The sequence below is a fragment of the Melozone crissalis genome, unplaced genomic scaffold, assembly GCF_028551555.1.
Source record: "Melozone crissalis strain CALT ecotype California unplaced genomic scaffold, PUWL_Pcris_2 ptg000012l_1, whole genome shotgun sequence".
Taxonomy (NCBI): Eukaryota; Metazoa; Chordata; class Aves; order Passeriformes; family Passerellidae; genus Melozone; species Melozone crissalis.
Genome location: NW_026535790.1, coordinates 11378682 through 11390016, shown reverse-complemented (window position 1 = coordinate 11390016; position 11335 = coordinate 11378682).

Below are 11335 nucleotides of genomic sequence, written 5' to 3'. Positions count from 1 at the left end.
ACGTTTTGGCAGAGAGCTGGGAGTGCTGGACAGCTCAGTGGGAGCAGAAGCATCTCTCCCCACAGCTCAGGTATTTCCACGCCAGAGCTGGTCCCAGAGTTTGGCGTTGCTCATGTGAGGTCATTCCACCCTTTTCCTGCCAGTCCTCAGTGGGAAGGGATTTGGGAGCGATTGCAGGAGCAGGGCTTGCCTGGAGGGTGGATGGGATTCAGGGAGCTGTGATCACAGCAAGGCAAAACAACGTGTGAGCATCATGGAAAGCAAACCAAATGGACTGAGGTTTATCCTAAAGTCCCTGAGTGGGACATATCCTGCACAGATTTGTAGTAGCCATGGACTCTGCCCTCGTGGAACTTAGAATGCCAGGCAGGCTTCAGGTGTGGAGGGTTTTTTTTTTGTTTATTTTTGGTTGGGTTTTTTTTGTTGTTGTTTTGTTGTGGGTTTTTTTGTTTTGTTTTTGTTTTGCTTTGTTTTGGTTTTTGGGGTGGAGTTTGGGGGGGGGGGGGTTTCGGGCTTTTTTTGATTTTTATTTTGTTTGAGTTTTTTGGTTTTGGTTTTGTTTGAATTCCCTTTGACCTTACTCCAGCCACCCAGAAATGGTTGTAGCGCCGGTACTTCCTCAGGGAGGAGGAGCCGGGATACCGCACACACACACCGCCACCTCTCCCAGGTGTGCTGTGCCAATCAGAGGCATGGCTCAGCTTTCAGGGCAGACCCACCAGGCAGAGCGATTCATTTAGCCATAAATAATTCCCATTTGTGCCTCCTGTCCTGCCCACACCAGCAGGTCCAGGTGCTGCAAGCAGGATGCGACGTGCAGGATCCCCAAGGAGATCGCTCCCTGCCGTGTGCCACCTCCCCACCGCCCGATGCCGGAGGGACCTGCGGGCACAGGAGACGATGCCCGAGGTGCTCCAAGGCCCTGCCAAAGGCTCGGCACTCCCCGGGACCAGTGGCACGGAACACCCGGATCTCCCATCCCCGCCCGGTGCCCGCGGCCCCGCGGCCGTGCCCAGCGCGCTGGCACCGGGCTGGCACTGCCAGGGAAGGCTCCTCGGGGCTGCCAGGGCCAGATGGTGCCTGCGAGCGGCGCCAGGCCCCAGCTGAGCGCTGCCAAAGGCGCGGCATATGCTGCGCTCTGCCCCGCACCTGCCCACGCGCAGCCCCGGCACCCCGAGAGCAGCGGCGGCCCCAGCTGGAAGGGATGGAGCTGGTAGACATGGGAGTGGAACCCCAAAAAATGGGAATTGGAAACAGAGCGTGGGGAGAGGGGAGATGCAGCCGTGCCCGGTGAGGTGTGGGGAGCAGCGGCAGAGGGAGGAGCAGCACCCAGGGGGTGGTTGGGACATGGGATATGGGATTTGGGACATGGGATTTGGGATATGGGATTTGGGATATGGGATTTGGGACATGGGATGTGGGACATGGGATTTGGAATTTGGGACATGGGATGTGGGACATGGGATGTGGGATATGGGACACAAGATATAAGACACAGGATATGGGATATGGGACATGGGACGTGGGATATGGGACATGGGACGCAGGATATGGGATATGTGATAAGGGACAGGGAATGGATATGGGACACAGAATATGGGATATGGAATATGGGACATGGGATATGGGACATTTGACATGGGATTTGGGACATGGGATATGGGACACAGGATATGGGACATGGGACATTGGATATGGTACATGGATATGGGACACAGGATATGGGACACAGGATATGGGACGTGGGATTTTGGACATGGGATATGGGACATGGGGTATGTGACATGGGATATAGGATATGGGACATTGGATATGGAACTCATGATATGGGATATGGGACATGTCCCCTTCTACCCATCCCCACCAGGATCCCCATTTCCCTTTGCACAGCCCAGAGCCATCTGCCCGACCATGTCCCCACCAGCCCCAGGAAAAGGTTCTGGGAAACTGCTGGGGGATATTTAACTCCTTCTCAGGAGCAAACCCCAAACGGTTCTGAGCACAATTGATGGGAGAACATACTTTCTGCCTGTTTTGAATTTTCTTTGGTAAACTGTACTCACTTGGGGCTTGGTCTATAATTTATTGAAAAGAACCAGAGTGGAAACCAGCTTCATACTGTGAGTAATTTCCAGCATCGTGCAATCTATCACCACGAGACAGGGCACTTTGTTTCTCTGAAAAATTATTTTTATACTTGGCTTAGTAACAACAACAATTATTATTATTAATATTAATAACTGCTTTTGTAAGGCCTTTCATGCGTGGTTTAGGAAGTGTTTTTGCACATGGGTCAGTAGGTGCTGGCTGCATCTCATGGGAGGGGAAACTGAGGCACAGATTTGGCCACTGCCTCACTCAGGGTCACCCTGGTGTGCAGAAACCTCACTCCCAAAATGCAGCCTGGACCACTGGGTTGCTGCTGTAAAACCAAGCTGTATTTAGTTGGTTTTGGCTACACAGAAAATAATGGCTGCTGCCCTTTGTGAATTTCAAAAATATTTGAGGGTTTAGTGATGAAGGAGATGAGGAAATAATTTCCTTTAAAATTTAGGTCTACTTAGGTTCAAAAAATTATAAAGCATAGTCCAGAAAGAAATCCTGGTGGCTGGAGCTCATCCCCTGGGAGAGTGCAGAAACAAGCACAACATCTCAGCTTGGAAATAGTGACTCAAATGTTCCCTGCACTTAGTATCAATGTAGAAAACATTAGAAGCTTTCCCTCAGGCTGGCTGGCTCCCTGGTGTCTGGCCTGTGGCCTCTGAAGCCCCAGGGCTGTGTCCTGAGCACAGGGACATCTGCAGGGATCTCCCAGAGGGGAAAATGCCATTTCTGGGTGGAGAACAGCAAAGAGCTGCTGCTGCAAATACACCGGGGATGGGGATGGGGATGGGGAGAGAGCCCCCAGCTCAGCTCTAGGGTGGACAAATGTGGATGGGAACACTTCAGCTTCACCCTCTCTTGTCCTCTCTGCTGCTCAGGCCACCTCCAAACTAAACATGGTTGGTCTGGACATGAGTAAAGTTATGGTGAAACTACTCCAGGTGACAATTGCATTCTTCTATGGAAGTGGTGTAAACTTTTCATCCATCCATCCATCCATCCATCCATCCATCCCTCCATCCATCCATCCATCTATCCATCCATCCATCATTCAAGACCCTGTTTTATCAGTAATGAGAGAGCTCTTCAGCTGAACTTTGTCCCTGTTTCTTTCCACTTTTTCCTTTATAGCAGGAACACTCCTTCCTTTATATTTATGGAACACTTTACGTCTTCAAATTCCATTTGCAGGTATTAACTAATGAAGGCCTGGGTTGCTCCTGTGAACTGGAGGGGTATGGCAAGGTTATCTTCTGCATTCTCAGGTGGAAAATTCAAGGCAGGAGAGGAGGTTGTGTAGGATCAGCACTGGATCCTGAACTTCCTGCTTGGCTCAGGCAGCACCCCTCAGTGCCTCTCTGGGGGCATCATCTCTTAAAAAATCTTCTCCTCTAGTATGAAAAGGGGGTAAAAAATAATGGAAAAAATTTCCTTTCTTAACTCCCATTAGGAATTTCAGTTTTCTTTTGGTTTTTTCCCCTTCATTTCTTTAATACAGTGAAAAATATTTGGAGCAGAGACATGTTCCTTAATCCTGTACAGTGGTAATATAATCTTCATTTGTTCACAGTCATTCAACCTGAATCATCCTCGAGCTCTGAAGCTGATGTGTGAGCGCAGTGATAAATCCAGCCACCACCTCAGTGCAGGTGCTCCCACATAAAACACACAGTAAGCCAGCCCAGGGACAGGGGGACAGCACTCATTCCTACACCCAGGAGCATGCTGGACTGAAGCCTTTCCAGGGAGTGGCCATTTCTGCTCAGTTTGCTGTGCCAAAGTCAGATTTTTAGGATTTACCATGTAGGTGCATGAACCCCAGACACAGATGGTGCTGTCCCTCTGCCCAGGCTGTCTGGACATCAGCACTGCCAGCAGGGTCATGCAGCATCCCTGATAAATTCCCCATTTCCACCTGGGAAAGAGCTCTGGAAGTTGTGCTGGAGGAGCCTGGTGGTGGTTGCAGTGAATTATCCAGGAGGACAATTATCCCCCAGGGGACTGAGCTGTCACTGCCCCATAAGGCTGGGGGAGCAGGGCCCAGAGGGCAGCTTACACACAATGCCAGGCATCAGATGGAAAAACAAAATATTCCCACTGCCAGACCACCATCCCTGCCTGCAGGAGTTAGTGGGAAGGGCAGGCAGAAGCCTGGGGAAAGCCAGGGTGCACATAACATTTTCCCCCCGCCCATTTTTCTCATATTTCCCAGGACTTTTCGAGGGTTCTGATCCATGTTAGGGTGAGGACGCCAATAGATGGCACTGTGCTGTTTCTGGAGGAGCCCAGCCTGTCTGGAGGGTTTCTGGGATGCCCGAATGTGGGAAAGCCCTGCACTCCAGGGAAGTTTCTCCCCATGCAGGAACACGAGCAAAGTCTCACTGTGGAGGAGGCTCCATGCCCAAAGCACCGTGCAAAGCAGGGATATTTGTGCTCAGCCCTGAGACGTTATCTGTAAACAGGAAAAGGGAGCCAAAACCCCCCAGCAAACGAGGTCAGTGTTAGGAAAGCTCAGATTCTCATCAGGGAATGTTTTTGTCCCTGCAGCCTCTGTGGCAGCCTCAGGGCTGTGCCAGTGCCCAGCCGAGGAATCAGCTGTGGGGAGATGACGATGGTTTTGGCAGGAGGGACAGGGCTGCCCGAGAGTGTGGCTGGGTCAGCTGGTGGCCCTGGTCTGGAGTTTGAATTTAGCCCTGGGGACTCTGGAGTTCAGCACCAGCAGGGCAGAGGTGAGGGATGGTGAGGCTGGTAATAAACCCCTGCCTGTTTTTCCATCAAACCTCCCCTGTGTGAGTGCTCCTTATTTCACACAGCCTGAGGTCTGAGCTTGCTGCTCCAGGAGCACAGGCAGCATTGGACAGCTGGTTTAGGGTGAGTTAGCCCCACCACTCAAAACGTGCCTGCCTTCCAGGCTGACCCCAACTCATTTCCAGGCCAGTATCGTGGAGCCCTGTGGAGCCATTCCCCAGTGCTCCAGTCCTACCTGGTGGGTATCACCAGGATATCCTGAAATCCTTGATTTCAGCTCCCTGAAGAGGTCTAAGCAATGAGGTAAGGGCCCTGTATTGATGGGCAAGGGGAAGCCTGGCCCCAAACCCAGGACTGGGAGCTGCTCTTACCTGGGAGCTGCACCTGAGCAGGTGCCAAGGTGGGGTAAGCTCAGAATGGCCCAATTTCCCCAGTTTTCTTGCCCTAAGCCACCAGATCTGTCCCAGGGAGCAGGGCCAGCAGTGATTGAGAGCACAGCTCCTCACCCAGCTGAATCATCTCTCCAATTGTCATTACTACAATTTGCTGCTCTCTTTTTCCTTCCCTCCCTCTTTTGAAGCCCCTCTCCAGGTCCAATCCAGCAGAGGTGTGCTGTGTTTGCTGCCAGGTCCTGAGCATCCCCCAGAGCCACTGTGCCTCTCTGAGGACCTGCTTGGCACCTGACCCTGCTGCCATTCAGTGCCACCTTTCAAATCACTCCAGTCAAATCAGGGTAAGTAGCTCTATCAGGCTGAACCCTGCCTTGTCAATCTTTACATCATTCCAAGGCAATTTAGCCTATTCATTCATAAGGAGAGGATATTGATTGAATAATCTCTGTTATTAGTGCTTGGGTAGAACTTGTTCTTTATTTTATTTTAATATTGGGTGTGTTGGTAGCTTAAACCTACCTCTGTAGTGCCCTGCTGTAACTGCCAGTGCAATTACAGTAAAAAGCATGAGCAGATAGTTGATTAAGCCTTGCAGAGATTATTACAAAGCAAGGCCTCGTTCTGAATGCACATATTTCAGGAGAAACAGCATCAAGAAGCATGCACGTGTGAATTCCTAGAATCTGCAAGCACAATTTATCCTTGCAGGTCAATAGCTCATATTATCTGCTCTGCCAAATTGTTCAAACATATACAATGCTCTCAAAACATTGCTTAATTAGATTCTAGAGAACACTGACACACAAACAAAAGATATTAATATCAAGGATTTCAGCATCAAATGTAGTTTGCACAGATCAAAGAACATTTTTGGTGCAAAGAGGTTATGAATGTGACAGGTTGTTACTCCACAAGTGCAGAATTTGACAAGAGGGGAAGCAGTGATCAGAGAGCAGAGCACAAAGAGGAACAAGTAAGGATTCATGAGGGACACGGGCAAGATAAAGCTGCAGAAACAGAGGGAAAAGGAAGATTATTGGAGAGGCAGGGAAAAGGAAGATTATGGGAGAGGCAGGAAAACACCTTCCAGGAAGCAATACTCCCTAAAATGGACATGGAGTTTTTGGAGGGTGTAGGGCTGTGAATTGCTGGGGTAGAGTGAGATTTGTCCCCTTCCATAAGGATGACATCTTAAGAGCAAGATCCAAAACTTGAAAATTATTATAGACAAAGTCTTTCTTGAAATCACTGAAAGGAGACTTGGTCCTTGGCTGGGAGACTTTTGTGGCTTAGTTGTTGCTTGAAACTGGGATGAGGCAGTGAAGGGATGAAGATGAGGAAGAGAAGGGACAGGTCAGAATCAGGGTTGGGATATCAAATGTGCAGCCCTAGCCAGGCCTTGGATCCTGGGGGCAATGAGAAGGAAAGGGGACAAATATAATTAACAATTCTCTGTCCTGAGTTTCACAAACACTGCTGAGAACAAGTGACATATCTGCATATGCCCAGTGTGGGGGAGAATGATGGTTTGTCGGGGATGTGGGTGTCCTGATGCCATCACTTTGGAACAGCTACAGGGTCTGAGAGATCCTTGCTGGAGCCTCAGCGATCCCGGGATAAGCAGGACTGCCCCAAACCTGCCCCCAAATCTGCCCCCAAATCTGTCCCAAAGCTGAGGAAATATTCACTCTGGTCAACAAGTCTGAATTCAGCTCATCCACAGCACCTGGAACAGAAAATTACTCTCTGGTGGCTACCTGGAACAGAAGGAAGGGGCTGGAAAGAAAATATTGGAAATGGATGTAAGGGTAGGCACAAAGTAGCAGGCCAGGAAAACAAGCAAGCAGCTAAAAGAGCAAGCCAAGGGGAAGTCAATAAAATTGACTTAAAATACATATGAATGAAAAAAATTAATAAGCCAAAGCTGTATTTAATGTCAATATTGTTGTAGTAGTCTGAGAAATCATGAATAAATAAAAGCAGATGGTGGATTGATCATCCAACACCAAGAAAGGCACTTGTGAAGAATATTTTCTTCTCAAGGCAGACAGACTCATATGTGTGTGTCTCGTTTGCTTTAATGGCAGTCATGTTTGCAAACTCCTGTGTATTAGGAAATAGGTAAACCTCAGTGGTTAGGGCTTGTTTTGACACAATTATTTCCTTTTTCTCCTGGAAAGTATTAACTTCTGCTTTGAAAGAGTTCCACATGCATATTACACTGTATATCACAGCAACCTGCCAGATCCACTGTAAATTATTCAAAAATAGGCTGACAAATCAAGGACTAGCATTTTAAAGTGAGGGTAATTTGCAGCATTATTTAAGAGCTCCCTTTCCCTTCAACTTTTCCCAATGAGCACTAAAAGCAAACTGTCCCTGCTGGTTCTGACAAGGGAAGGATTGCCCTTATTTCAAATTCTGGCTGAAAGGCTGGGACCTGCACCTCATTCCTCAGTGATGCTGGGGGCTCTCACAGCCAATCACATTCAAAAAAAAAAGCCTCAGCTCCTTGCCCAGCCTTTCATCTATTGATTTTTCCTCATGGATAGTGCATTGCAATATCCTATTTTAAAAATTGGGAAGAGGGGAAACTGCACCACATTGAGCTCCCAGCACAGAGCACTTGCTATTAGGCCCTACTGCAGGAGATTGTTTAAGCATGCACTTTTTGCATTTTCACCCCTTTCTGAAGCCATGAAGCTGCCAGGAAAATTTTGTTTACTAAAAGTGAGTAGATGTGGAGCCTCTGTGCATGGGATGGCCATGACACACCTCAGGAGATGCTGAGCTGCCTGCTGAATATGGCCTGATCCTGCCAGGTTCCCAGGATGGTGAAGAGGAAGCCCAAAGGCTCTTTGTTTATCTCTGGCACAATTTATGTCTTGTTTCAAACCTGGTTTTGTAGCCTGGGTGTTCTTGTTTGCACTGTGCCCATTACTGAGAGATGCAATTTATGGCTTGTGCTCTTCAAGTGTTTGACAGTTCTGGTTTATCTGCCCCAGGAGCTTTGTCTTTCCCCTGGAAATGATTAGATGGTTGAGAATTGACTTGAGGAGCTATCAGGAGGAATAGGCAAGAGGAGCAGCAGCAGCCTGTAGGAAGCTCAGGAGACCAATATCAACAGGTATTTCAGAAAGGGGAGCTGTTGCTAAAGGAAACAACTTGCAGAGCTCTGAACTGGATTGGCACCAGACTCTAACCCAGCTGATAAATTCAGGTGTGACCCACGGCCTGCTCAGCCTGTTCAAACCTCAACTGCAAGGTCCTGGCTGTGCAGGACTGTGGGATCAGGGTGGAGGCTGGCTCTGCCTGCAGCCATGAAACCAAAAATCCCAAAAGCAGCAGCAGGACTGACTGTGCAATACTGAACTGGAACAGAGTGGCTGGAAAGCTGCCCAGTGGAAAAGGGCCTGGGGATGATGGTGAGCACTGGCTGAACCCCAGCCAGAGTGTGCCCAGGTGGCCAAAAAGGCCAATGACATCTGGCTTGTATCAGCAATAATGTGGCCAGTAGAACAAGGATGGTGATCATCTCCCTGTGCAGGGCACTGGTGAGGCTGCACCTCAAATCCTGTGTTCAGTTCAGGGCTCTCCAATCCAAAAAAGACGTTGAGGGGCTGAATCAAGTCCAGAAAAGGACAACAGAGATCAGGAAGGGTCTGAAGCACAACTCTGATCAGGAGTGGTTGAGGGAGCTGGAGCTCAGCCTGGAGGAAAGGAGGCTCAGGAGGAACCTCCTCACTCCCTACAGCTCACTGAGAGGAGGCTGCAGCCAGGAGGGTGTTGGTCTCTTCTCCCAAGTAACAAGCAATAGGATTAGAGGAAAGGACTTCAAGTTGCACCAGGGGAGGTTTAGATTGGATGTTATGAAAAAAATCATCACCAAAGAGTTGTCAAACACTGGAAAAAGGCTGCCTGGAGCAGTGGTGGAGTCACCATCCCTGGAGGTATTAAAAACCTGTAGGTGTGGCACTTGGGGACGTGGTTTAGTGGTGAACTTGGCAGTGCTAAATTAATGGTTGGGCTTGGTGATCTTAAAGGTCCTTTCTCATCCAAATTATTCTTTGATTCTGTGATTGAAAATGCTGCTAAGTGTTGGCTGCTCATGGATGTGAGCACCCTGAGCACCAGCAGCACAGGGACAGGAGACTCTTGTGTTGAACTCACAGGGGAGGAGATCCAGTTTTGCTGTGAAAAGATGGACCAGGCCCTTGTGACAAGACACAAGGCAGGTAAGGGATGGTGCTGACTGCCAGGCAGAGGTGGAAAAGGCTGAATGGAGATTTGGCTTAGATTTAGGAAATCCTGAAGGCAGTGGATAATCTGGACACAGAATGGTCCTTCATCCTCCTGTAAATACAAGAACAAGAGGCACTCAATTGAAAACAGTGAGAGATTAGGTTTGAGATAGATAAAAGAGCTCTTCTGGACACTGCAGGTAGTGAACTTTGGGAACTTACTGCCACAGGAGGAAAAGGGGATTAGACAAACTCATGGAAACAGCTTTATAAGTAGCAGCTAAAATCCCTGGCCAAGCATGCACTTTCCAGCATCTCTGCCAAAGCAGCTGAGGGTGTCACCACATTTCTCTGCACAGAGAAAAAAGCAAGGCACTGTTTTTCCCAAGAATATTTCTAGGTTTCACATTCTCTGAATCTCAGAGAAAGGAAAAACAATTCTTATCATTTGCTGTGCCTTTGTGCCAAAGTAGAATGCAACATAGAGATTGTTTACCCAAAGTGATGGTGTTTTGTTTCTTTGGCCTGTCAGGGCCAGGTGTGTGTGTGTGTTGGGATTGTCAGGTGACAGCCACAATATTCTGGGCAGTGTGTACAGGGTTGAGTGCTTGGCAGATTCAGTTTAGATGTAATGTAACATAGTATAGAATAATATAGTATGATAAAGTAATAGTAATATAGTATTATATATAAATTAATATGTAATATAGGATAGTAATATAGTATTATATATAAAGCATATATAAAATTATATATACTATATATATACTATAGTATTACATATATACTATATATGTACTATAGCATTTTATATAAGTATATATAAAATTATATCTACTATATCACATATATATTAATACATAATATAGTATATTAATATAGTATTATATATAAAGTATATATAAAATTATAAATACTAGATATACTGTAGTATTATATATACTATAGATTATATATAGATATATAAACTATATATAGATATACTATAGTATTATATATATGTACTATATATAATACTTTATATAGTATTATATATAAGTATACTTAAAATTGTATATACTATATTACATATATATTAATATGTAATATAGAATGGTAATATAGTATTATATATAAAGTAATATGTAATATAGTATAGAATAATATTGTATAATAAAGTAATTAATTAGCCTTCTGATAAGCTGGAGTCCTCCTCATCGTTCCTTCCTTTGTCGGGGGCTCCCTGCAAATACAATATCAGGGAGCAGGAGGGAGGTGGGATGCAGCAGGGGCAGCACAATTTTCAAAACACCATCTCCTGCTGTGCCCATCAGAGACAGTGTGCCAGGCTGGACATCCCTGTGGATGGAGCCAGCCAGGGCATCCTGCTCACCGAGCTCCCTGGCACCAGCACTTGTGCTGCAGCACACACACGGGGCTGGCACGCTCCCATGGCAGGCGTGCACAGGCCATCCTCCTGCAGCTCCTGCTGCACCAAGGGGTGAGTGGCACAGCTGCTGGGGTGGTGCTTGGCCCCCACGCTCGGGGCAGGGCCTCTGCTGCTTCCCTGCCTGCCATCCCTGCCATCCCTGCCATCCCTGCCATCCCTGCCATCCCTGCCATCCCTGCCATCCTTGCCATCCCTGCCATCCCTGCCATCCTTGCCATCCTTGCCATCCCTGCCATCCCTGCCATCCCTGCCATCCTTGCCATCCTTGCCATCCTTGCCGTGCTGCTCTGAGCCCCAGCCGTGGCAGCTGCCCGGAGAGCTCCTCGCCGCCGCAGCACAAGACACATGGATCAATTAACTCAGTTGCTGGGTTTCGCTTTTGAATCAATTAACTGGAACTGAAATTAACTAAAAATATCCTT